Source organism: Haliaeetus albicilla, chromosome 12 (genome assembly GCF_947461875.1).
Source record: "Haliaeetus albicilla chromosome 12, bHalAlb1.1, whole genome shotgun sequence".
Lineage (NCBI taxonomy): Eukaryota > Metazoa > Chordata > Aves > Accipitriformes > Accipitridae > Haliaeetus > Haliaeetus albicilla.
In genome coordinates, this window is record NC_091494.1 from 42,768,173 (window position 1) to 42,792,125 (window position 23,953).

The 23,953-nt window shown below is 55.9% G+C and overlaps 1 protein-coding gene across 4 annotated transcripts in view; it reads left to right on the plus strand.

The window, feature by feature from the left end:
• Positions 1-23,953, plus strand: part of RBFOX3 (RNA binding fox-1 homolog 3) — a 190,429-nt gene that overhangs the window by 17,590 nt on the left and 148,886 nt on the right. For 2 of the 4 annotated variants that reach the window (XM_069799484.1, XM_069799491.1), the window contains exon 1: positions 14,360-14,556. The exons of the other annotated variants lie outside the window; for them this stretch is intronic. The gene's annotated coding sequence lies outside the window, so the exon portion shown is untranslated. Of the gene's footprint in view, positions 1-14,359; positions 14,557-23,953 lie in introns of those variants that run through there. 4 annotated transcript variants of the gene reach the window in all.

Genomic DNA, 23,953 nt, shown 5'->3' on the forward strand with positions numbered 1-23,953 from the left:
GACATCACTAGCTCTGTGCCTGGTCCCCAAAGACTCCCCTGCACGGAGATCGGTGCTCCTTCTCTCTGCTGGCTTGGGTCTGATTAGGCTCTGGCCATCTGGTTTCAGCAAGTGTGGGAAGGGGAGTAGCAGGGGTCAGGATTGAGGGCGACAGCCTTGGAAACATGAAGAGAGCACGGAGCTGGACTTCAGCGCCAGGGCTGGGCTGGCTTGAGGAGCTGGGTGTTTGATGGAGCCCAGGGCAGGAGTGTGGCAGGGTCCCAGCACCAGGGCTGAGTCAGCTGCAGCGCTGTCAGTGAGACCCGGAGCTTGTGCCCACTTGCTGCTTGGGGCTGTCTGCCTTCCCCAGCGCTAAATTTGCTCATGGGCTGAAAATCAAGACTATCTCCTGAGGAAGCCCTGTGTGTGGTGACTCAGCCGAGCGCCGGCACCATCCGGACGGGCTCCAAGCGTGCTGGGTCGGGGGGGGCACTAGGGCATCTCTCAAGGTTGGGGCCTGGGCAAGTCCTGACTCAGCAGCAGCTCTGTTTACCTGGGCTGGTGCAACACCTTCTTGGGAGGGTGACCTCTTCGCCATCTAGTTTGCACTTCTTTCATGTGGTGGCCCTTAGGGAGCAATCCAGCACAGTGCTCAAGGTGAGGAGAGAGGCAAAGGGACAAGAGCAGTGAGGAAAACTGCTCTGCAGCCAGCCCTTCTCTGAGGAGGCAGCTGTCAGCCAGGCAGTGTGGGTATGAGTGAGGCTTTTGCATGTCTCTTCTGCTCCAGGTGATCTCCCCAGAATGCCTACACCCCCCTGCACCCTCCTGGGCTGGGCCCCACAGCAAGGACCAACACCTGAACTTCACTGCAGCCTTTGTTCCACAGGAGAAAGGCCCATGGCTAAAACCCTGGCTCTTGCTCTCCACAGCCAAGTGATGTCCCCGGATGATGATGAGGGGCTTGAGTCCCCTTTTTTCCCTGCCAGCAGCAGTCCCATTCCCTCTCACACCCTTATTGCTGTTGCTGAATACTCATGTCTGGTCCAGAGTCCATGGTGCTTCTCAGGGCTCAGCACTAGGCTTTTCAGCAGGCCATAGCCTGGTCTCCTCTTTCTGCTCCCTGTTGGGGGTCTGAGCCCCAAGGAGCAGGGTCAGCCCTGTCTCGTGGCTGCAGCCTGGCTCTGCTCTCCGCTTGGGACCCTTCTGCTGCTGCTTGGTTAAACCCGGCATCGACCGCTCCATCAGAGCCTGGGGCTCTTTCTCAGCTTTCTTAGCTAATGGCCGTGTCTGCCTCCCATTGATCCTCAGCTGCAGAGCTCATTGATTAAGTACATTTCTTATTGCACTTAATGGTATTTTACTCCTTTCTGTGCTTACCTTGTGCCAGATGCTCACCCTGTGCTTCTGCCTGCCAGGAGGAGAATTCCTCTGGTCAGAGAAATGTCCCTCCTCTGTGCTGGCCCTGCTCTCCTCCCCTCAGTCACCACCCCAGCCCTCTCCCTTTGCCTGACTGGTCTTCCTTCTGCTTTCCCTATCTGCCTCTTCCTTCTGGGTCAGGGCAATTCCTCTGTCTTCCAGTTCTTTACCCCTTGGTCCCTGCTCCTATGCCTTCCTGGCAGGTCTGATCATCTCCCAAGCAAAGCAACAAGGCAGCTGTGGTTCCCAATACTTCAAGAGGGCTGTGAGCCTCCTGGGACAACCTGTCCTGTACCCTGCCTCTGCATGGCTCCTCCTGCCTCTTGCTAATGCCTCCACTGAGCTGCCAGGGATCTTGCACTAAGCTCCTTTCCAACCTGGTGGTGCCTCCCTCCCTGCGACTCACTGCAGCATCCCTCCAGCTTGCCAGAGCCCACCACATGCAGGGCTGCCCTGCCTTGCTGGTGTGGTCATATTGCCTTTCTGGGTTATCTCGGCTGTCTAGGGTGTGGCTCTTACAAGGAGTCTTTGGGATGTGTCTTACAGACTGCATAGAGCCTCTTGAGAACAAGAGGGCTCCTGCCTGATGCAGGCTTGGTCAGGAGGATGCAGGTTTCTCTCATGATTACTCCCTGGGGTGGGTACCAAGGGAAGAGGAGGAAATAGGTCAGCATATTGGCTGGTATCATCCACTTGGAGCATAACCATCTCCCTGTAAGATTCACTCTAACTTTTCTGCAGTGAAATGGTGTTGTTAACCTAACAACTGGAATAGCCCTGCCCTGCTGTGCTGTCCCTGCCAGCAGCCACCCAGCCAGGGTGAGAGGCACCAGCCAGGGCACTGTGTTCTCCTTTGCCTTCCCCCCACAAACACCTTCACACTCAGCACGCACTGTATGTTGCCTCTCTCTGTGCCTCACCTCCTTTCAACTCTCTTGCATGCATCATTCAAAAGCCATAACATTATTGGGCATAAAATATTTACTTAACTGAGCTTTTTGCAAATATTCCCCTCCATTATTTTTCCTCCTTTTGGGAGCAGACACTGCTTCTCCTGTGCTCTCAAATGGCTTCTCTTAAATAATACAAGAAGAACATATGAACACCCAGTAGCCTTCTTCTTTCTCTTGAAATACCCATAAATATAACAGTGTCACCAATCCATTACAGCTACACCAGGACCATGGCTCAGGAACATCCAGTAGCACAGGTCCAGCCTGCATAATCACCTTGCTGCTGGAAGAGGGACAGACAGGGAAGGTACTCAGGGAGGGAGCATAAATACATGAGAAGAACTGACATGATGCAGAGTATTAATTAAGAAATGTTCCTTTCAGAAGGGACATCTGAAGCTTAGCAGAGGGAGTGCAGGACTGAACGCTCCCAGTCTGGTCCCAGCTAGGATGCTGGGCCAACTGCTCGAAACAAAATTCCCTACAGCAGGGGAATGGCTGGTTCCCGGGAGGCCAGCCTGAGGCATGGGGGTGCTAAGGGATGCTTCCCACTGCAGACAGCAGGCTGGGCAGTCCTCAACAGCTCTTAAAGAACAGGATAAAGAATTTTAGGAGCCTGGGAACGCCGGAAGGGGTGGATGTTTTTCAGAAGTAGATGTGTGTGTTGGATGGTGAGTGTGTTCCACGCCATGTGTGAAGGCATCCGGCTGCACATCCACGGATTTCCCTGCCGTGGACTGGGGCTTGGGTAACGGGGGGCTCTCCCCACAGAGGTGCCATGGGAGGACCCGTCTCAGGGGTCGGGCTGGGCCCAGTTTGGGGCTCCAGCTCCCTGGTGTGGGGTCGCCCGGGGGGGGGGGGTGGGTGCCTGGCTCCCTGGGCATGGGGCCTGCCGGGCTTCACCGTGGGGGTCCGGCTCCTGGTCGTGGGGTGATGCCGTGCCCAGATTGGGGGGGGTGTCTGGTTCCCGGCCGTGGGATGGGCGGGACGTGGGTGCGGCGTGGGGCTGGGCTCGCCCCGCCTGCCCGTGGGTCCGGCGGCGGCCGGCGCTGTCCGCGGTGCTGACGGCGGAGTCCGGGACGGCTGCGCTCTCCCGGCGAGATCCCCCTCCGCGCCCCCCCCCCCACCCACGTGTGCTCGCATGGCACCTGCGGGTACCGCCTATTGATTCGCCCGGTTCTGTCAATACGTGCCCAGAGGCGCGATCCTCCCTTACCCGCCCCCCACCCAAGGAGAGGAGGTCGCTGGGGGGGGCAGGGGGAGCAGTCTCCCCCCCCCCAGCCCAGGGCAGCCGTCCCTGTCGGAAAGGCTTGACTGATCTCTGCAGCTCTGGCCAAGTGTTCGTGGGATGCCTGGGCTTTTTCTTCTCTCTGATAAGGTGTAAAATCACCTCAGAGGGAGGAAAAACTGCAAATGGCAGGAAAAAGCCACCCAGAGAACACCACTGCAGTAAGGAGGAAAAAAAAAATAAAAAAAAAAATCAAAGGACCTTGTTCCCTCGTACATGCGTCGTCATTGCCCTCGTGTGATCTGAGCCTCCGGGATGTCACTGCCTATAAAGAAACAAGTAGTTAAATGTGTTGGGAGGAGGACATGGGGATGTGCCTGAAGTTGGCCCCCCCACCCAGGAGAGCTGTGCTAGGGAGCTGTGAATTTAATATCCTATCTGCCTGCACCAATCTCATTTGCTGGCCGTTATCAGTAATAGTTGGGAAACTTTAAATCTAAAGCTGATCGGGCAGGCTTGTGGAAGAATTTTACAGTGTGAGTGGCTGGGTGGCAAAATGGCAGATGAATGTTGCCGAGTCCAAGTAATACAGATGAGAACACATCCTTAACCACAAAACCATGAAGCTGGCCTTTAATTTAATATTTCCTACTCAGGAAAAGAGACCTTGCAGTCACTGAAGGTAGTTCTATGAAAATGTCATCTCAGAGCCCAGTGTCAGTCAAATAAGGCAAATTCCTTGTTAGTAGTTATTAGGAAAGAGACTGAAAACAAACCAGGCAGCAGCATTATGCCAAGGTATAATATGCTGTGTCGCAGTGCAAATGCTGTGTGCGGTTTTGGTTGCCAATCACAAAAAGGAGGTAGTTGAACTAGAAAAGGTAAAGAAAAGGATGACAAGGCTGATCAAAGGCACAGAACAGCTTCTGTGTGAGAAGAAACTAATAAATTAGGACTCTCTTGGTTAGAACAGAGACAATAGAGGTGATCTATGGTAGAGTTCTAAATTCAGGAGCAGTATAAAGGTGAGTAATAGGAAATGGATATTCACTATTTCTCATAAATAGGTGGCACCAAATGAAACAATCAGGCAACAGGTTTAAAACGTAAATGAAGAAAAGGTTTTTCTTTTTTTTTTTTCATGCAGTGCTTAATTACGCTGTAGAACTCAGCACCGCAGGGCAGTTCAGGGACCCACAGCCCCTGGGTCAGAAAGCAATTAGACAAGTTCACAGAAGATGGATGCATTAGCAGCGATTAAGCGTGGTGATGCAGATGCAAGGCCCAGCACAAGGAGTGCTCTGCTGTTGGCGGCCGGGTCGGCTGGGGAGAGGCAGCTGCCTGGCAGTTGGCTGCAGCTCGTGGCGTGCCAGTACCTGCAGGCAGGTCTGTGAGCCGGTTCAGGGCTCGGCTCTGCTCCCCCACCCAGCCGGGACCCCCTTCACCTGCATCCAGCCTGGCTTCCCCGTCCTCTCCCAGGGTGGAAGGGTTGGACGCGTGGGCTGGGTATGGCCCCACGGGCAGTGCAGAGGAGCTGGGGAGCAGAGACGGAGCCTGAAGTGGCTCTGACCTGCGGTGTGTAGCCAGGGCCAGGCTATGGGCAGCTCAGTGCACGTGGCTGTTGCTGCTCTATCATTCCCTCTCCTGCAGTGAAACCATCCCTGGCGCTGGCCATGGGGTCAGCTAGCCCCGGCTTGGGAAGTGCCTTTGTGTCACCAAGGACTGTTTAAGTGTTTCCCTGTAACAGCCAAATGAACAGACCTTTCCCTGTAATGCCGGCAAATCTCTGTTCCTGAGGAGCTGTTAATTGATTTCCCTTTTCATCATTCCTCTCCTGCCTGTGGCTGTGCTGACACCAGCCTGCCCGTGCTCTCCCTGCCTGCGCTCCCAGTCAGTGGCTGCGACAGGCAGATCCTGAAATTATTGATAAACACTCATTGGGGCTGGAGCCTGGGAAATTGCCAGCAACCCCGGTGGATTTCTCTCTTGCCAGCATCATTTTTCTTGATGACAGCATGTTCCGAAGTTTGTTGGGGAGGGGGCAGGGCCTCCTGGTAACTTTTTTGGGGGGTTATGCATTGGTTGTTTTAAAAGATCCCTGCATAAAAGGAGAGAGGAGAGGCTCGGGAGCTAGTGCCTGCAGTTACTCCACCAAAGGGCAGTGGGCTGGGTTGGATTCTGCTCTGAGCTTTGCCCAGACCTGCATCCACCCTCGCAGGTCAGCACCGCTCTGCCGTCCCACTCAGTGCCTCTCCAGGCTCAGGACTTCTTGATCCCAACGTGACGGATCCTTGTTTCTTCCTCCCAATCCTCCACTCCCGCAGGCTATTACCCCATGTCACAGCACGCACACGGGCAAGGATGCCGGGCCATGGTCTGAGCAGGGACAGGAGCCAGCATGGGCACAGCAGCTGGAGCAGGACATCCCTCTTCTGAGCCAGGACAGTCCTTGTCACCAAGGAGCCCGGCTGTTGGAAAGGCTGGCTCTGGCTGTCAGCCTGCCCTCCCCGGAGGGCAAAAATCAACTCAAGCATCTCCCATGGCCAGTCGCTACCAGACCAGTGTAATTTGGCCTGGGTGCTGCTCTGTGCCCAGCTTACGCAGCACATACAAATGCGTGCGGTGCGTCGGGTCTCTAGCTGTTGCTCTTTCTGGAGCTCGGAGCATTTTTCTCTCTGCTAGGTCTGCTAATTAGTGGGAGGTTGTGGATCAGGAACAGAGGGAAATGTCCTTCTGTGGTTCTGGCACTAGAAATAATTGAGCCATTTTTCACCTATGGCCAATCTAATTCTGTCCACATCTTGATTTTTCTCTTAATAGCTTGGGGTACTGTTGGCAGCCATGGGATTCACAACCATGTCCAAAGCTTTTCAGTAATCGCCTGGATTTCGTGCTCTCTTGCTAACTGGTTGCTGGTTTCTTCTTAGTTTTTGCTTAAGCTCCTCCGGGGATGGGAAAGGAGCTCATTTTAGCCAAGCTGCGTTTGCCTCTGCACCAGTATTCCTCAGTCCCTCTCCTAGGGCAGCGGTGCAGGACGGTGCACACGGCGCGGCTCCTCTGCAGCCAGCAGCCACGCATCCCCGGAGCCGTCGCTCAGGTCTGGTTCCCATCCCTTTCCTGCCCTGCCCAGACCGCAGGCAGCGTTCCTGCCTCTGTTTGTGTGGGCGGGGGCTTCTGTCACCCCAGACTCCCCCGCACCCTTCCCTCGGCGCACAGAGCACGTCCCACAGTGGAAGATGATGGGCAGCGGCTCCTCAGGCTACCACGGAGCGGGAAGCAGCTGCAGTCTGCGCTCCCCAGGGTCAGTCCCGCTGCTTCCCCGGCCAGGCAGCCCCCTGTGAGGGCAGGGACTGAGAGAAGTGGGGCTCCTGCCTGCTGGCTTGGGGTGCGGGGTGAGCAGAGACCTGTGCACAGGGCATCGCCGCCTGCTCAGGGCGGCTTCACAGCAGCAGCTGATCTTGGTCGGTGCCCAATGACCGTGTTCCTGCACACCCCGGCGCTCCCAAACCAGCAAACACCCCATTACAGTTGTCATGGAAATTAGAAAGTGTGTCTGCTTGGGTTTCCTCGGCACAGGGCTCCGTGTTCCCAGTGGTTCGTACATCAGATTGCCTCTCGCTGCGCCGGTGCGGGAGTAGCTCTCATGAGGTGGCCGGGGCTCTGTGGGCAGCCGCCGCTCTCCCCACCACGCTGGTGCTGGGGCCGGTGCCGAGATTTGACATGTCAGCTGCCGGCCAGCTTGGGAAAGTGAAGATGTTCACAGTGAACTGGAAGGTGCGATTTATCAGTGTTGGTCCCCAGAGGCTCAGGGCCTGTCAGGCACCAAAAAATCCCATACATCATGGGGAGGGGTGCTTCTGCCTCTTTTTTTGGGGTGGTTTGTTTTTTTTTTTTAATATTTTATTTTTCTGTGAGTGCCAGAGCACTGTGAGGCAAACGGTGGGGCAGGAGAGGGGCAGCAGTGTGAGAGCTGGCCCTGGGCACAGGAAGCCTCGGGCTGATAAGCTGTGGGGATTGATGGATGCAACTTGCCTTTTCATGTATTATAGAAATCTTGCCCCTTTGCCCGCACATTTGGAGGTGGGGAGGTCTCCAGCCTCTGCACAAATGAAGGGGCTCAGATGTCTTCCTCAGCTTCACCCTGTCCTCCACGTTTGTCCCTCTGTCTGTCTGTACACGTGTGCATGCGCCTGTGTGCAGATTTGATTGTTTTCTTCTTTATAACATTTTCCAATGTTTATGGGCCATGGGATTGGAAGTGAAGCATCTACTTAATTGCTGTCAGGCAAGGAAACGGGTTATAAAGTTGCCAAGGGAAAAAATAGATCACTCTGGGGTAAATGCAGGGGAGCAGGGCTGATGTAAAAAGGAGGTACAGAAAGCCTGGGGATGGGAAGAGATGGAGGGGGGAGAAAGAACAGGCAAGGATTGGCATGCAGCGAAGGGAGCTGGCTCAGGAAGGGACATGGGGGGTCTCCCTGCCTCCGGGCTGAAATGGCACCTTCTGCGCTGGGGACCTTTGATGGTGCTGAGGAGTGAGACGCTTCCCAGAAGGGAAGGGTCTGTGCTGGGAGCACCCCGGGGCTGGGGCAGCTCGTCCCCACAGTGCTCTCTTTTGCCTTAAACACCACAGTTCTACTAATGTGGTGTTTCCAGACGTGTCCTGACACTGCTGAGCGTGCGAGTGCCTGTGCTGGGGTGGCAGGAGCGAGGATGGTCGAGTGCGAGGCTGTACAGGGGTGTGCTGGGGCACGAGTCGACTTGTCTGCCCTCCCTTGGGGGCTCTGCCCGTGTCCCCCAGGATGGTGGCATTCACCTCCCTTGTGCTGTGAGTGGGGCTGCTGGAGCACTCTGCAGAGGAAAACTGGGAGAAGGGAGCCCTCCCCATCCTCCCCATCCTCCCCATCCTCCCCATCCTCCCCATCCTCCCCATCCTCCCCATCCTCCCCATCCTCCCCATCCTCCCCATCCTCCCCATCCTCCCCATCCTCCCCATCCTCCCCATCCTCCCCATCGCCAGAGCCTCATGGCTGCTGCTGCTCCAGTTCCAAGCTCTTAGCTTGCAACTCTCTTCATCTGCATCCCTTTCTTTTTTCCTTCATTATCTCCCCCAGTCTAACCCTCCACCATGTCATCTTCATTGCACGGCTCCTCCCTCTCCCCATTCGCCACATTACTGCAGCAAGGACTCACTTTCCCATCTTTTAGTCTCAGTGCCATACATAAAAGCGCTCTGATGGCCATGGCGTGATAGCAAAGACAGAACTTAATTTCACAGCATTTTCATATAATACTCCATAAAACTGAACAAATTTGCTGGAGTCCAAATCCATCTCATTATGCAGAGTCATTGAAAGGGAGGCTTTTACATTCTGGGACTCGGTGCTCAACTAGGGGATGGTACAGAAGAAGAGAAAAATAATTAATTAGGTGCTGCTCTGGATCTTTGATCCTGCATTGCAAGGCACATTAAATAAAATGCCTGCCTCATGAATAAACCCAGCATGGAGCCCTATTTTTCTGACCCCACTCAGAAGCTTTTCAGTGAGGCTGAGGTGTATGTGGGGAGGTCCCTGGCCTGAGTCTGTGCCCCGGGAGCAGGGTAGGGAGGAGGAGATGGTGCAGGGCAGAGTATCTCCCCGGGGTGGGAGCAGTAGGCTGCAGTGACAACCCCACTGGCATGGTTACAAAAAGCAAAGTGTGGCTGCAATGCCCTGGCAGGGTACTGGGGATCGGGATGGCATGAAGTAGCACCCAGCTTCCCTGGAGCTCTGCTGTGGTCCCTGCTATCCCCCATTGCTCCCAGGGACCCTGCCTGGCACATCCAGGGTCTTAGCCCTGCCCTGGTGGGAGAGGCTGCGAGGCAAGGAGCCGTGCCTGCAGCAGTCTGGGGATGGTGTGATGTGTCAGGGTCCCTACAGCAGCCCCCATCCTCCTCCCCCCATCCCTTGCATTTAAGTCTATCCTTTGTACACAGCTGCAGTCCGTCTCTCGATGTTTGTAAGTGAGCTTGAGATTCGTGTATCTTTTGAGTAATGCAATTTGTGAGATGTAAGGACCGAGGATTCAGCCAGGCGGGCGAGCGGGCTCGGGGTGCACCGGGCGAAGGGGTCCCGGGGCAGGGGCTGCGCTCTGAGCCCTTGGCTGGAGTTGTGAACCGGCCCTTGCATGCACTCACCGTGCTTTGCCTGGCAGCAAGGGCTCTCTGCCCTGCCTGTCACTTGGCCAGAACAGATGATTAGACCAGGCAGTGCTAACCCAGGCAGGGGAGTGGGAAGCCTCAAGGAAGCCTTAAATTTGGCTTTATTCACTGGCATCCCCCAATGTCCTGGTATGGGAACAAGTCCTGGCCAGGGCTCCTGTGCCCTGATCGACAGGCAGTGCTGCTGCCCCGTGGCAGGGTGGTGCGGTGCCCTCGGGGGCAGCCGTGGTGCCGGGCAGGTGGATTAAAAATGCACCAGCAAAGCAATCCTGCAGAGGAGAGAGCTCGCTTCACCTCGCGCTGTTAATTAATCTCTGAGCCAATGAGGATGCTCTCATCTGGTCTTTACTTAATCCATAACCCAGAAATCCTCAAATTATGTCATTTGTTCAATACAGATGAAATTAATTACTCTGGGAAATAGGCAACAAGTTGCATTTCTGATGCCCCTTATCGCATAATCAAATCTACAAAGTGCTTTCCATGCAGCCGCAGTGGCAGCGGTGGGATTGCCTGCAGCAGGCATGAAATACTGAGCAGCATCCGCTATAAATCTGGCACGGCGCTGACTCTTACAGGAAGCCGATGGCCGAGCGAGGCCGGGCAGTCTCTGCAGGAGTGCTGGCGGTGCAGCAGCCCGGGCAGCGAGGGCAGGGCAGCCGCCGCATGCACCTCTGCTCTTCCCACCGAGCAGAGCTGCCGAGGACCCTCCACCAAGGGCTTAAGCACCACCTTGGCCCCACCGCTCCTTCCTGCGCCTGCCACCCACCTCCCTTTTATTTATTACCTCTTATTGGGGTCATAAATACAGCTGGCGGGGCTTCCTGGGGGATCCAGAGAGATGGGTCCCCCCTGCAGCCCCCCCCAAGCCTGACCCCTTCCCCTGGCGCTCTGCGCCTGCAGGATGCGTCCCTCTGCCTGGTGACTTTGAGGAGGTGAGGGGAAGGTCCTCATCAAGATGGATCAGAAGAGCTGGGTATAGAAGAATAGCGATTTACTCTTTATTGGAGTTATCGCGGGGAGGGAGAGCTGGGACGTGAGAGGCAAAGCCTATGGCTGCGGCAGCGCTGCGGGAGCGTGGCAGGGGTGGGAGCGTGGTGCTGGCCCCGCGGGTGCTGGCTCCATGGGTGCCGGCTGTGCAGCCTGGGGGCCTCTGCTCTGCCTGGGGGGGCCGGTGGGGCACGGTACAGGGGGGTGGGCAGGTCAGGCATTGCCTTTCCACCAGGAGAGCAGGTGTTATCACACAGATCAGCAAGGGCTGTATCCCCATGCCCAGCCCGGTGTGCTGCCTTCCCCGCGCGGGGTCTCGCCTGCGCGGCACCCAGGCAGGGGCTGGCTTTGCCCTTGCCAGTTCCCTGCTCCTGCCCTTCACTCTGGGCTCAGATGGTGCCTTTTTAATCACCTGCTTGACAAACCTGGACAGACCATGAAGCGCTCCGGCGAGCTGTCATCTGTTTGCCCTCTTGCCCGCTGCCCACCTGCATTCCCACGGTGGCACCTGCAGAGAAATGCTCCGGTGCTGTGAATGCCCCGATGGGGAGCAGCCCTGGCATGGCTGGAACCTGTGCCAGCTGTCACCTGTGCCCCTGACACCTCCAAATTCCCCTCCTGAGAGAGGGCTGCAGCCTGGAAATAAGCCCTTCCTTCCCTGCTTGTCCTGAGCATTTCTCCCCTGTGTTGGGAAAACCCTCAGAGGGTTTTGCTGGAGCCTGTTGTGAGGGAGCCTGCGTGCTCCAGCACAGCTAGACATCTTGTAGAGAGCACTAAAGATGATTCCCAAAGGCATAAGAGCAAAATTTGCAGCCCAAGCGTGCTCCCTCCTCCCACTGCTGAGCTGCAGAACGCTGCTCTGGCATGTGAACTGCTGATCGGCTCCGAGTGTCAGCAGAGCGCATCCCCAGAAACACTTTAATTCCAGCCTCTGGCCAGGAATGGGCTCTCGCGGCAGGACGAACCCCCAGGCTGGGCTGCCCGCACAGACGGATGCCTCATCCCCTTTTTCTGGCCAGCTGGGGGGCTGTGGGGAGGTGGCTGAGGACCCCTGACCCCTTCCTGTGGGCTGGTTTTGGTGGGTCGGTTTTCTGGAGGGAAAGCTTTACTGTAAGCGGTTAAGGCAGGTACCAGGTTACACACGACTAACATGTTAAGAGCTGTTGTAACAAAAAAATCTATACTAGTTGTTTGCTAAAATGGCAGTAATGAATTGAAAAATATTACAAGCTGATCAAGGCAGCTATTCCAAGGCTTGTTAGGGCCCTTAGCCCGGCTCTTCAGCTCGCCTGGGTCACCAGACACAGTAAAATCTATTCAGAGAAGATAGAAATGTAATTTCTCTCTGCCCTATCAATTTAAATAAATTATCTATTAGATTAGCTGCACTTAAAACAAAACAAGAAATCAATCCCACCAGCCCCGGCTGCTATTAAACTATGTTTTGCACCACTAAACCTATAATTGCCAAAGGTCCCCATGAAAGGAGAGCAGCCCGGCTGCAGGTGCTGCTGGTGGGCTCGGGCTGTTCTCCCCGGGCAGGAGGAAGGGTGCAGGGGGCAGCGGCCGGGGGAGAAGGACCAACTGCCTGACTGCCTGCCCCGAGCTCTTCTGCCCCTGCCACAGCAGCGGAGCCTGAGATAATCCATGGGCGAGCTCCCTTGGGTGCCTGGGCTCACATGGGCAGCCTGGTACCAGCCTGCAAGAGGTGCTGAGGTCAGGGCTGGCTGCTGGGGTCTCCCCTGCGCATCCCTGAGGATTGCCACCTTGGAAGTGCCTAAAGGCCCGGGGCAAGCAGTGGGTTTGATGTGTGATCCCACTGCACCCTCCGCCCCTGGTTTGCTTCTCCAAGTGGGTGAACAGAGCCGGAGCTGTGCCTAGAGAGTGCTGAGCCAGGGTGCAGGCAGCCCATCGGGCAGAGTGGGATGGAGGCAGGCATCCCTGCAGGGAGCTGGGGAGGGCAGGAGTCCCCGGGTGGGACGGCAGGTTTCTGAAACAGCATTTCAGACATGGCTGTTGCCTTTTTTTTTTTTTCTTTCTTTCCTGCTGAAATTGCCGCCTTGTGCAAACCTGCTCGAGCTGCTCAGATAAATTAGCATCTAGGGGATTTTTTTTCCTCTACGTTTTGTGCAGTTGCATAAGAGGGAAGAACAGAGGAGCCCAAGTAGCAGATTGCTTTGTAGAGAAGCATGAAACAGCCGCAGACAGAGCTGCTGTCTCCCTGCTGCTAACAGATCTCATGCATTCGGCTGGGTGAAGCTCACGCGTGTGATCCGGGCATATCCAGGATCGTCTGGGTGAGCGTGGGCAGGACAGGGAGACCAGGGATGTGTGCGGGCGGCGGGGGCTCTTCCTGGCATGGCTGGTCATCTCCCGGCTGCAGCTGGTGTTCCCAGGTCTCCCAGTTTGCAGGGTGGCCAGGCCCAGCCCCATCCCTCTCTCCAGGAGAAGGCAGCTGCCAGGCCCTTGCCCGCTGCTGCTGGTCTTTGCCTCTTTTCCACCTCTCCTAGGGGATTGAGAAGCCCCTTTGCAAAGAGACCCAAGGATGCTCTCGGGATACGCCTGTGCAGGAGCCAGGGAAGCTGCGGGGGCTTCCCAGCGGGTGCCATTCCTGGCGAGAGGAGGAGGAGGAGGGTATCGGTATCCACTCGGCTGCCTCTCTCCCTGACCTAACCCCATTGATTTGCACCGATCGGAGTCTGATGAGATGTGTGAAGCAATCAATATACCTGCAGCTCTGCAAGTGGATGCGGGGAAGCAGGGGATGAGGGTACGGTGTTTAACCCTTCCCATCCCACGCTGCAGATCCCACCCCTCCCCTGGGGCTCAGGAGTTCCTGCTCAGGTCCCACTAGCCAGGCTGGGCTGTGTGTCCCGTCACTGCCTGGGGACAGGCAGATGGCTCCTGAATTATGCTTGTCCCTTTGACCACACACATCCCGGGACATCCCCTGCCAATTGCACCACCAGCTTGCCTGGCCTCTGCTGCTGAGTTACCTCACTTGGGGATTTTATTGCACCTGGGCAGTGGGACTGATGCCGTTGGGCTCCTTGGGCAGCACCGCGGTGCAATGGCCTCCCCACCCTTCTCCAGCCTTCCCCAGGATGAGTCTGGCTCAGCGCAGGCTACGCTCTTGACCCGCATGCCATTTCCAGCCTCCTTACATACACCTGCATTATTGTTTCACCTTCCCATAAAACTCCAGAGAGGAACCGGGAAGAGCAGGGGGAGGAAGGAAACAAAAGGGGGAAAAAAAAAAGATTCAAAAAGGCTCAAACTTGCAGAAGGGTGAAGAAACTTGGGGTAGGAGGAGGGAAGGAGAGGGGCTGCTTGTGGGGCTGCAGGGCTGCTGAGCACCCTTGGGGATGCTCGGCAAGAGGAGCCGGGAGCTCTCACCCATGGGGAGGGAATCAGGGGGGCAGAGAGCTTAGGAGCGGCTGCGCCGGGGGAACACTTGGCTGTAAGTGCTTTCATAACCCTCAGCCAGAAGTGATTTTTCTGAGGCATAAGTAATGTAGGTAAATAGGATTATCTCACAAAAGGGAATGGCAAAATAATAAACATCCTCATAAGAGCAACGCCCCGGTAAATGACTGGAGCTGAGGAGGTGCCAGGGCAGGCAGCCCTCCCCGCAGCCAGCACTGGGAGCGGAGCTGCATCCGCGTGAGAGCACGCCGAGGAGTCATCACCCGGAGAGCCTGTTCAGGACGACAGGGTTAAACACCCGAGTGGCCCTCAGCAAGTGGAGAAGCTGCTTTTTGGGACCTGGCCTGACTCTATGGCTCCTTGTAAGTGCAAACCCACGGCCGCGTAGGGCTCAGTATCACAAGGCTGGTTTTTGGGGTGACGTGAACTTGATGTTCTGCGTGGAGTGCTCAGTGGTGTGTGTGCTCAGCAGCCTGGAGGCACAACTGCGACTTGTACAGAGGTACCGGGGCTATTGGGGAAGACCAAGCTCGGGTGCCAAACGCGTGGGGCTCGGTGCCACGAAGCAGCACGTGCCCGGCTGGGCGAGGGGCTTGCACCAGGATGTGACCCCATGTGGGCAGAAGGGAGCAGGTCTCCAGCCCGGATCCCTTGAGAGGAGGTTGGGAACCGGTCCGGGTGTGCTGTGCCATGCCAGCTGCCACCGAGGGCTCTGCCCTCGCCTGCCGGGGTGTTTTCTTCCTCCATCCCAGAGCCTGGGGTCTGTCCTGGCTCCCCGTAAGCAAGATGTGACGGAGCCCTGCTCATCGTGGTGCAGGCTCAGCTGCATCGGGAGGGGAGAGCAGAGTGGTGGAGACCCCTCCACCAGGCAGGAGATAAGGAACCGGGTCTCTGGGAAAACCAAGAGTGAAGCTGTGTCCGAGGGGGGTCAGGCTGTCGCAGGCAGGGGGAAGCGCTGCCTACATGCTCCCTGCACGCTCTGCGGTGTTCTCGTCAGGATGCTGCAGGACCGAAGGCACAAAAGTCCCCCCTGACTTCATTACGGTGACAGAGACTGAGTCTCCTCTAGCAGGGAAAGGCTCTTTAGCTGCATTAACAGGCTGAGATCTGATGGAAAACATGAAAGAAATCAGTCTCCTCCACATCACTCACCTGAGACTCTATCAGACTTGCCACAATTAGGAAAATTCACATCGAAGGCTTCCTTTGTAAAGGACCAAAATATGGGAAAGCGTTTGGCCCAGAGGGAAGCAGAGAAGGAATTTAAGCTGCTTCTCATCTTTCATCATCTGCCTTCTCCCACTCCTATCTTGGCAGCCCCGGTATTTTGCTTTGTCTCCTTCAGGTGACTAATCATTAGACTAATTAGTTGCTAATCAATGTTTAATTAAAACTTAGCTGTTAATTACTGGAGGTGCTACTGTAGGTTAGATATGAAATGTTATGAAAACATTTTTAAGGGCAGTTTATAGTGAAGCTGGCCTCTCTCCCCCTTGTCTCTGATGTGTCCCTTGGCCGGGGTCCCTTCCTCTGGGAGGTTGGTCTCCCAACTGAGGAACCGGGACGGGCCCTGCGGGTGTAACGCATCCGTACGGCACCTCTGCACCCTGCAGTGCCCACTGCCCGCGCTCTGGAGTCGGCTCCATCACCTGGGACGGGACCATGGTGCGGGCAGCTCAGGAGCATCCCTGACGCTTTCCCATGGAGCAGCCAGGGACGGAGGTGGGTGACGCGGGGGACATCCCTGCCGGTTCCCTGCGGGAATGGGAAGCAGTCAAAGCAAGATTCCGGTGCCCTGCCCAGGGCTGCGAGCCCCTCACGTGTTGGGCCCCAGCTTTGTGAGCTGTATGAGCATTTGGGACGCTGATGAATGTCCAGCCAAAAGCCAAGCGCAGTGGTGCAGCTACCGTTCCTGTATCTCCCTGCTCAGCCTCCGTCTCTTCCCTTAAATCTCTGAAAGCCGAGGCCAGGCAGCAGGGCCTGCCTTCTGAGACGGAGTCTTCGTTATGCACCTTTCACTGCATGCAAGAGCCCGGAGGTTTTTCATGCACAATCCGCTGAAAGGAGCCCGTTAAATATTCCATCAGCGATGGCTATGTAGGTCACCCAGGTGTGCTGCTGCCTCCAGGTACCAGCTCATTTCAGCCCTTGGTGGGGAGCCTGTGTCTGCTCATTAATTCTGCGGCTGCTTCTCCCTCCCAGCGTCCTTCTGGAGCCGGGGCTGGTGGGGCTGGCGTGCCCGGCCAGGAGCGGGGACTGGCCCCAGGGGTGCGGGGGCTTTGTGCAAACCTGGAGGGGTCTGCAGGGCTGGAGGTACCACATCTTGTTCAAGGGTGCTGAACCCCTTACGGCTCATAGGGTGGGCACCTGGGAGAGGGGGGCCAGGGGAGCACCCCCAGGCCGGGGCAGGGGACCCCCAGGACCCCCATGCAGAAGAACTGTTGCTCCATCTCAAGGCGGCACAGGAGCCGTCCCTCCTTGGGGGCTGCGCTGACCCGGTGGGGTACAGGCGCTTTGCAAGTGCTGTACATATGCTAATGACACGATTTACATTCTCCCTGCTCTTTACATTCCTTATTTCACTTTACTTGTCATTTTACGGCTCATTTTAATTTCTTGCGAGCAGACCCATAGGATAATAAGGTCTAGTGCTGCAGAGGGTCCCGAGGCAGACACTCTGTCTCCATCCAGACAGAGACGCTGGGAGCACCGCTAATGTGCCTGTGTCTGGGTCAAGCGGTGGCATGTTCCTGTCACCTGGGGAAGAGCAGGGGGTTTCTCTGCAGAAGCAGAGAAGTTGGGCGGCTGAACAGGAGCTGACGCGCTGGGGCCTGTGGGAAAGCCAGCCCCCAGACCCTGTGCTCAGTGGTTTTGCTTGTCCCTCATCTGAAAACAGGCACCTCTTCAAGGGGCTGCTGAGCCCAGCTGGGTGCCTGTCACCCAGATGGTGTTTGCTGCAGAGATGGGTGCTGCGAGCCGAGGGCAGCTCCAGAGCTCTCCCGACCGAGGCACTGGAGAGTCTCAGCCACTGCCAGGGCGATGTCCCCATCCTGCGCTGTCCCTGGGCGATGCTTGTGCCTCCCTCCTGCTGTGGGCCAGGACTTGTGTCCCTCCCCACGTTGACTTACTCTGCCCGAGTGCGGGCTGGGGTTCTGCAGGGCTGGGGAAGGCGAGAGTATGGGTGTGCTCTTTGTTTGCTTGCTTGATGCCACTGCGTGTGGGTTTTTTTTCGGAAAAAAAATTATCTTTTTTTCTCCCTGCTAGTTAGAGAAAGATGCTGACAACAGACCAGGGTTTTGGTGATTTGGGTGGTGACAATGCAAGGAAAGGTAGCTATGTTTAGAAATAATTACTTTGTCTTTTGCAGAGGTATTAGTGCTTCCATGCTGGCAGTTACAGGAATTAGCTGAAGGTATTGGTGACATAAATACAGAAGGAAAATTATTGCTACTTATTATCACTTTCATGTGTGTGAGAGAGCAAGAGACATTATCAGGGCAGAAAGAGGAGAAGGAAACAGGGAGCCAGAGGGGCAGGAGCTCTGGGGTCTCCAGTACGAGGCTGGCACATCCTCGGGGTCTGCCCTGGAGGCCAGAGACCTTGCGGCTGTGGGGCCAGGGGGGTTTGCTGGTGCAGATCCACGCCAGCCCCGGCAGCTCCTGCTCCACTGCAAAGAGATGCTGACTCTGCCGAGGGTCTGAGCCCACCTCTGGGGCAGAGGCACCGGAGGGACCCACAGCACCAGCGCTGCTGAACGGCACCTTTCCTGCAGCTGGGCTTGGGGCCAGGGGAGGGTGGGTTATGGGCTTGGCTGGGGCAGATGGGGTCCCCCAGCCCAAAGTGAGGCTCAGGGGCTGGAGGGGTCCCCCCCACTGCTGCCTCTGGGGGAGGCAAAATGGGCCCTGCCACCCCAGCAGAGACCCGGCCCCCGTCCGTCGGCTGGAGGGAACAGGCAGCCGGTGTTCGGGGAGCCATGCGGGAAGCAATCGCTGGATTTGTCTTAACAGTAGCAAGCGGAGTCTGACATTTTCCTTCTAGAAAATCATTAAGCAGCCAAGGAAGGAGTCGGGTTGTAGGGACAAGAACAGAGCGGTTCGGTTCCAGATGAGTGGCTGCAGGCAGTGTGGTTGAGCTGCAGCAGGGAAACTCGCTATGCCGAGGGCATCGTTCCTGCGGTGTCCCAGCCACCACCCTGCAGGGGTGGGAAGGTGGCCTGATGGCATCCTGGCTCCCGGCTGGCACACTGCTGCTGCAGGGACACAGCCCGGAGAGGGAGCGGAGGTGGCTGGAGCCCTTGGGACCGGGAGGGTCTTTGCAACCAGGAGAAGCTGAAGAGCCGCAAGAATGGAGCATGTGAAAACGAAACAGTGGGATCCTCCTGCAGCACAAAAGATGCTTGATGCAGAGAGGCTGATCCGGGTAAGCAGCACCAGAGGGATGCACAGCCAAGGCGAAGGTTCCCTGTGGCAAAGTCCTCCTGGATCCTGGTGCACCCTGCCCAGGCTCCTCTTTGGACAGAGGAGTGAACTGGGCGGATTTAAGAAGTCGCAATATTTTGGCTGTTAAAATGGGACTAGATGACAGTGTGTAAGGCCGTAAGCTGAGGGCCCTATGCGGATGCAGGTGCTCACTGGAGGAGCGGCAGCCCTGTGTCCCAGCACCTGCCCAGCGCGGCAGCAGCTGTGGATGGGAGCTGGAAGATCCTCCCGCAGAAGAGCCAGCAGAGCCCCTCGGGAGGATGCTCTCCTGGATCGTGGAGCTGCTGCTCCATCAGGAGCACCCAAGGATGTGGCTGTGGCTCCAGCGATGCTCTGCTCTCCCGCTGTTTGGTTCTTTCGTCTCCGGCAGCGCAGTTTCTCACAGGCAGTGTCCTCCCTGTCCCTGCCCGTTCCTCGGTGGTGGGACTGGCTGCAAAAAGTCAAGTCAAATGTTGGGAAGGAACAGACCTCTGATGAAACAAGGCCATTCATGCTTTCAGATATTAAATTCCATGCAGAATATTAAATAATTTCCTCTTCAATGATCCCAGTAAATTTAATTAGCTCTTGTTCCCCCGATAGAGTTGTCTCTGCGATCCTGAAGCGCTGCGTTTGGAGCGAAGAGGAACTCGGCTCCTGTTTGAAGTGCTGCCTCCCTGCAGTGTGCATGCTGCAATTGCCCTTGGTTGCTGCTGCATTTCTGTTCCTTCTGCCACCTCCCCACTCCGTGCCAGGGCTCCTTCGGAGCAGGATCCAGCTGCAGTGGTGAGGAGGAGGAGGATGGGGTGCGGAAGCCCCTTCCTCTCTGGTCCAGCTCCCGGCGGCTTGGCTCTGGGGTGCTGGTTGAGGCAGGTTTTGTAGATGGTGCGGTACGGCTTTGCTCAGAAGATGGTGTGCGCTTCTCTGCCTGGAGGGTGAAGGTCTGGGGAAGGGAATGAACCTGCTCCGGGCAAGCTGGGGCTGGGGAAAATCAACGGGGTTTGGGTGATTTGACTAGGGCCTTTTCTGTGGCCACTTGAGAGCCAGGTCCCAAGGGGGGAGGCACGGAAATCACACAAGTGCTTGACTTTCAGTAGAAATGTTTGCTGCTAATGATTTTGTTGGGGTTGGTTGGGGTTTTTTTGGTGTTTGGTTTGGTTTTTTAACTTTTAGAACCTCAGAGCAAGAAAAAAAATCCCTTCCTGATGGAAGTGGCTAATAGCAGGTTATAAATGTGTCCCTGGCATGGTTCATTAGCTGCCATGACATATTGAGAGCTATGATCGGTATGATACCAGCAAATCAATTCAGAATTTAATCTGAAAAAGAACGTGGCGAGGTCGGATCATGCAGCACGTTACCAAATATTTCTTCTCAGCCGAAATAGAGCAGCTCTCTTCTACCGGTGCTCCTCCTGCCTGGTTGCTGTGCAAAATGCAAAATAAATAAATAAACAAGTACCTGATTTACCGATGATTAATTTGCATAATTAGCACTGTGTCAAATCACTTCACCGAGGTGCAAGGCACACTTTGCCGTAGATGTTTGCGTGGACATTTTTCCAGGGTTACTCAAGCTCACCTTATTTCACATTTAACAGTCTCGTAAGGATGTAGCATGGGTGTTGATGGGATTTCACGGAGTCGAAAGGGGAGGCGAGAGCCCGGGGGCTGCAGGGCAAAACCCCTGCCAGCCTTTGCGTGCTCTGTCCTGCTGTTGGAGCAAATGCCCTTCCCTGAAAATATGTGTTGCAGTGGGTAGCTGTGGTCCTGGAGCCAGGAATGAGCTCAGACCTAGCTCTGCCCACGGGCACAGACCTGCAGGCTCTGGCCAACGTCGGCTCCTCGGAGAGCGGCAGCGACGTGACGGCTGAATCCCGGCCATTTCGTATCCATTTGCTGTTCACCACAGCTCTGCTCTTAGGGATGCTTTGGGAAGGTGCTTGGTGTGGGCAGCCAGGGATAAGCCTTTTGCCTCCAGCTGGGGGCAAAGGCAGCGATGGGGCCTGACCCGCAGTGCCCGGGAGAGGGGAGGCGGGCGGCCGAGCGCCTCGGCAGCACCCGCTGCGGTGTGTCCCTTGCTTTTTACAAGACTTGCCTTTTTGCATGGTGTTGTCTGACACTGAGCACTGCTAATGCTGCAGGGTCGATCGCTTGGCACCGGGGAAATCCCAGCAGCGAGGCCAGCGGCACTTCTCTCCTCAGCCTCCTGCTCCCGAGCAGGGACTTGGGGTCCGAGCACAGAGATGGCTTCAGGCTCTTTACTCTCCCTCTCCTGGAACAGGGGAAGCAGCTGCAAAACACCCAACAGGTGAAGTATTACATCAAAGACGTAAATACATTTTACGTTTTAAAACACACTGCGCTGTGGGCAGCCCTGGTTGCATGCCCTCGCTCCTTCTCCCCTCCATAATGGATATCAGATTGTTCTACTGATCTTGGCATTGTTTTAGTAATTGACTGATGCAATGCAATGTTCACTGATTTAATAAGTTTGTTAGTATAACAGAGGTTCAGGATTTTGCTGTTAATGTGCAGTGACAATTATATTTTAGATTTGCTCATTATGTTGCATAACTTAGCTATGAAATCTATCGTAAATTATATTTAAAAAAGCATTATTTCAGAGCACATTAGCATGGCTCTCCCTTCTCCTCTCTCCAGTGCTGGAGAGTGCTTTGCAGGCTGAGCGTGTTCATGACCAGACGTGCATTCAGCTCCTCGCCAGGTATTGCACGTTCCGCTTTGGCTTTTTTGGGTCAGGGCATGTGACACTTGCCAAAAAAAAAATCTGGGTCCTGCCATGTCATCCCACCGCCTCCATCGCAGCCAAGGACGGTGCAGGTACCCGGTGTTCTGGCGGCTCTCTGGGGAAAGCTCCAGCTGGCACCGTGTCCCCCAGCCCACCGGTGGGCAGAGGGCTCCGCGCTGCTGCCCCACCTGCACAGGTAGGACGGGCACCGGTGCTGGCTGGTGCTGGTGAACCCCCCGGCAGGGCCAGGCTTGAGCTGCTGGTGCTGCGTCAGAGCTGAACATGTTGCAAACATCCCCTTTTCAGGCAGAGTCATGGCGAGGGGCTGGATGTCGTTTGGGCATCTCGAAGTTGAGGGTCCCCGAGAGCTTGAGGAGTTGTGGAAGACTTGGAGGGGCTGCCGCCTCCTTGTCTCGCGTCTCTTCCCGATACCGAATGGCATCTGTTGCTTCGCAGAGGTGATTTCTGTGGATCTGGGACTGGCCGCTTAGCACTGTCCTTGCTGGGGCTCCGCAGAGGGAATAATGGGGGCAAGATGCTCAGCCCCGGGGACTGAGAGGAGCCCCACGTGCTGGTGTTTTGCTGTGTCTCCTGCTTACAGCATCTGCGTTCAGGAAAAACCCAAGACAGAGCCACAACAGGTCTTGTCATCTCTTTACCCCAGCCACAGTTGTGAGAAGGAAAACCTCATCATCGTTAAGGATAAAAACAAAAAAGCAGCAGTAATTTAACAACTCTGCCTCCAAACGAAGGCCCTAAATGGCAAATAGACTGTGAAATAAGCTAAGAAAAAAAGAAAAACAAATATTTTTTCCAGATTAATACTTATTCCCTCTGGTTCACATAACAGCCTTGCCAAAAGGCAGGGGCTTGTTGACTTGTGCTTTTTCTAACTGCTTCCCTTCCCTCCACTGTCGCTCTCGTGCATTCTCTGCCATCATCCCCCGTCGTCTCCTCCTCCTCCTCCTCCTCCTCCTCTCTCGCGGCCGGGTTCAGATGCTCGCCCTCCTGGAGACCCACAGGCAGATTCCCCCGGTGGGCTCCTCTCTCGGTGTTCCCCTGCCTGGGAGCCCCGGTGCGGATGCGAGCCCCGGCTGGGCACGCTGCTCGGTTCAGGCCTTTTCCCGGTGGGCAGCACGGGGTTGCCTAGCAATCCCGAGCATCTCCTCCGTGCTGCTTAGCGCACGCACACCTCCCGGTTTGCAAGGCTGCACCTCCAGAGCGGGTACCGGTTTTGCATTTCTAGGAACAGATGTCAACAGGGACCCGGCTCGGAGGCTTGAAATGCAGAGAAAATTTTGCAGAGCTGCGCTCTCCCGTGTTCCCGGTTCCTCGTTCTCCAAATCTGCTGCCTAAAGCATCTTCAGCCTCAATGAACCGTGAGAAAACAGCACAGCGGGGCATAGCAAGGAGCCATCCTGGCTGAGCGCTGCCTTTGTCTGGCAGGTCGTGAGAACAAGGGCTGCTGCCGCTCTGACAGGGCAGCGAGGCTCGGGTTCGGGTGCTTACGGCATCCTGGAGGGCTAAAAATATACACGTTCATCATACAAAATGGATGTTGAGATGTATGAGGTGCATTTGGTGCATTTTATCGCCCTCATTCATGTTACGGCTCTGTATAACCCTGATGATTTTCTCTAGAGTGTTCCTCAAAGCCCTTGGGAGGAAGGTAAAACTGTGTTAGGAGGGGAAGGGGGGGAGTGGTGCCTTTTTTCAGGGGGCTGCGCGTGGACTCTGCAGGATACTGATAATGTCTCATGGATGGACCCTGTGCTGGGTTCATAGGGAGTAAATGATGGCTTAAAGAGACTGCAGGTATTCCAGATATTTCTCAGGAAATATAACTTATGGGGGTTCACCACAGTCTTAACTATTGGGACCCACAAATAAATTGTTTGAGCCAGAAAAAGGTGCTGAGCCCCATCCAGTGACTCCGGCAGGTCTGCAAGGAGCACTTTGGTGCTGCTGCGCTGTGCCACGTCCCCTGGGCTTGGGGGGTTGGGTACAAGGGACCTGCGCTGCCAGGGCAGCCACCGCTCACGGCTGTTTTGGAGAGATGGCATCTCCGGCTAGCGAGCCAGAGGAGAAAGGGCAGAAGAACAGGACCTCTGACAGCCTGTGGTTTGCAAAATCTGATAATGCAGGTCTGCACCGTGTTCAGCCGGCTTCCCCGGGGGAAGAGGTAAACAGCAGGAGGATGGGAGAGAGCTGGGAACGCCAGAGGTCTGCTCTTGCATAACGCTCAAGGAAGGACTCCTGCTTCCAGCCGCTGTGGGAATGGTCGGATCGCTGCCCAGAAGTCCTTAAATTAGATTTAAAGAGAAGGAAGGGTAAGGGGCTGAGACACACACAGAGCTTTAGTGAATGCAGGGTATGCTGCAAACCTACATCCCATGGGCTTCCTGCACTGCCTTGGGTTTTCCCAGTGTTTGCGATGAGGAAGGGAAACCTCCTTCCTCGCTGCGGTCCTGCTGAAGCAGGCCCGGGCATCCCACCCAGCCCTCGGGCATCCCACGCAGCGACGGAATCGGCGCCGCGCTCAGGTGCAGAG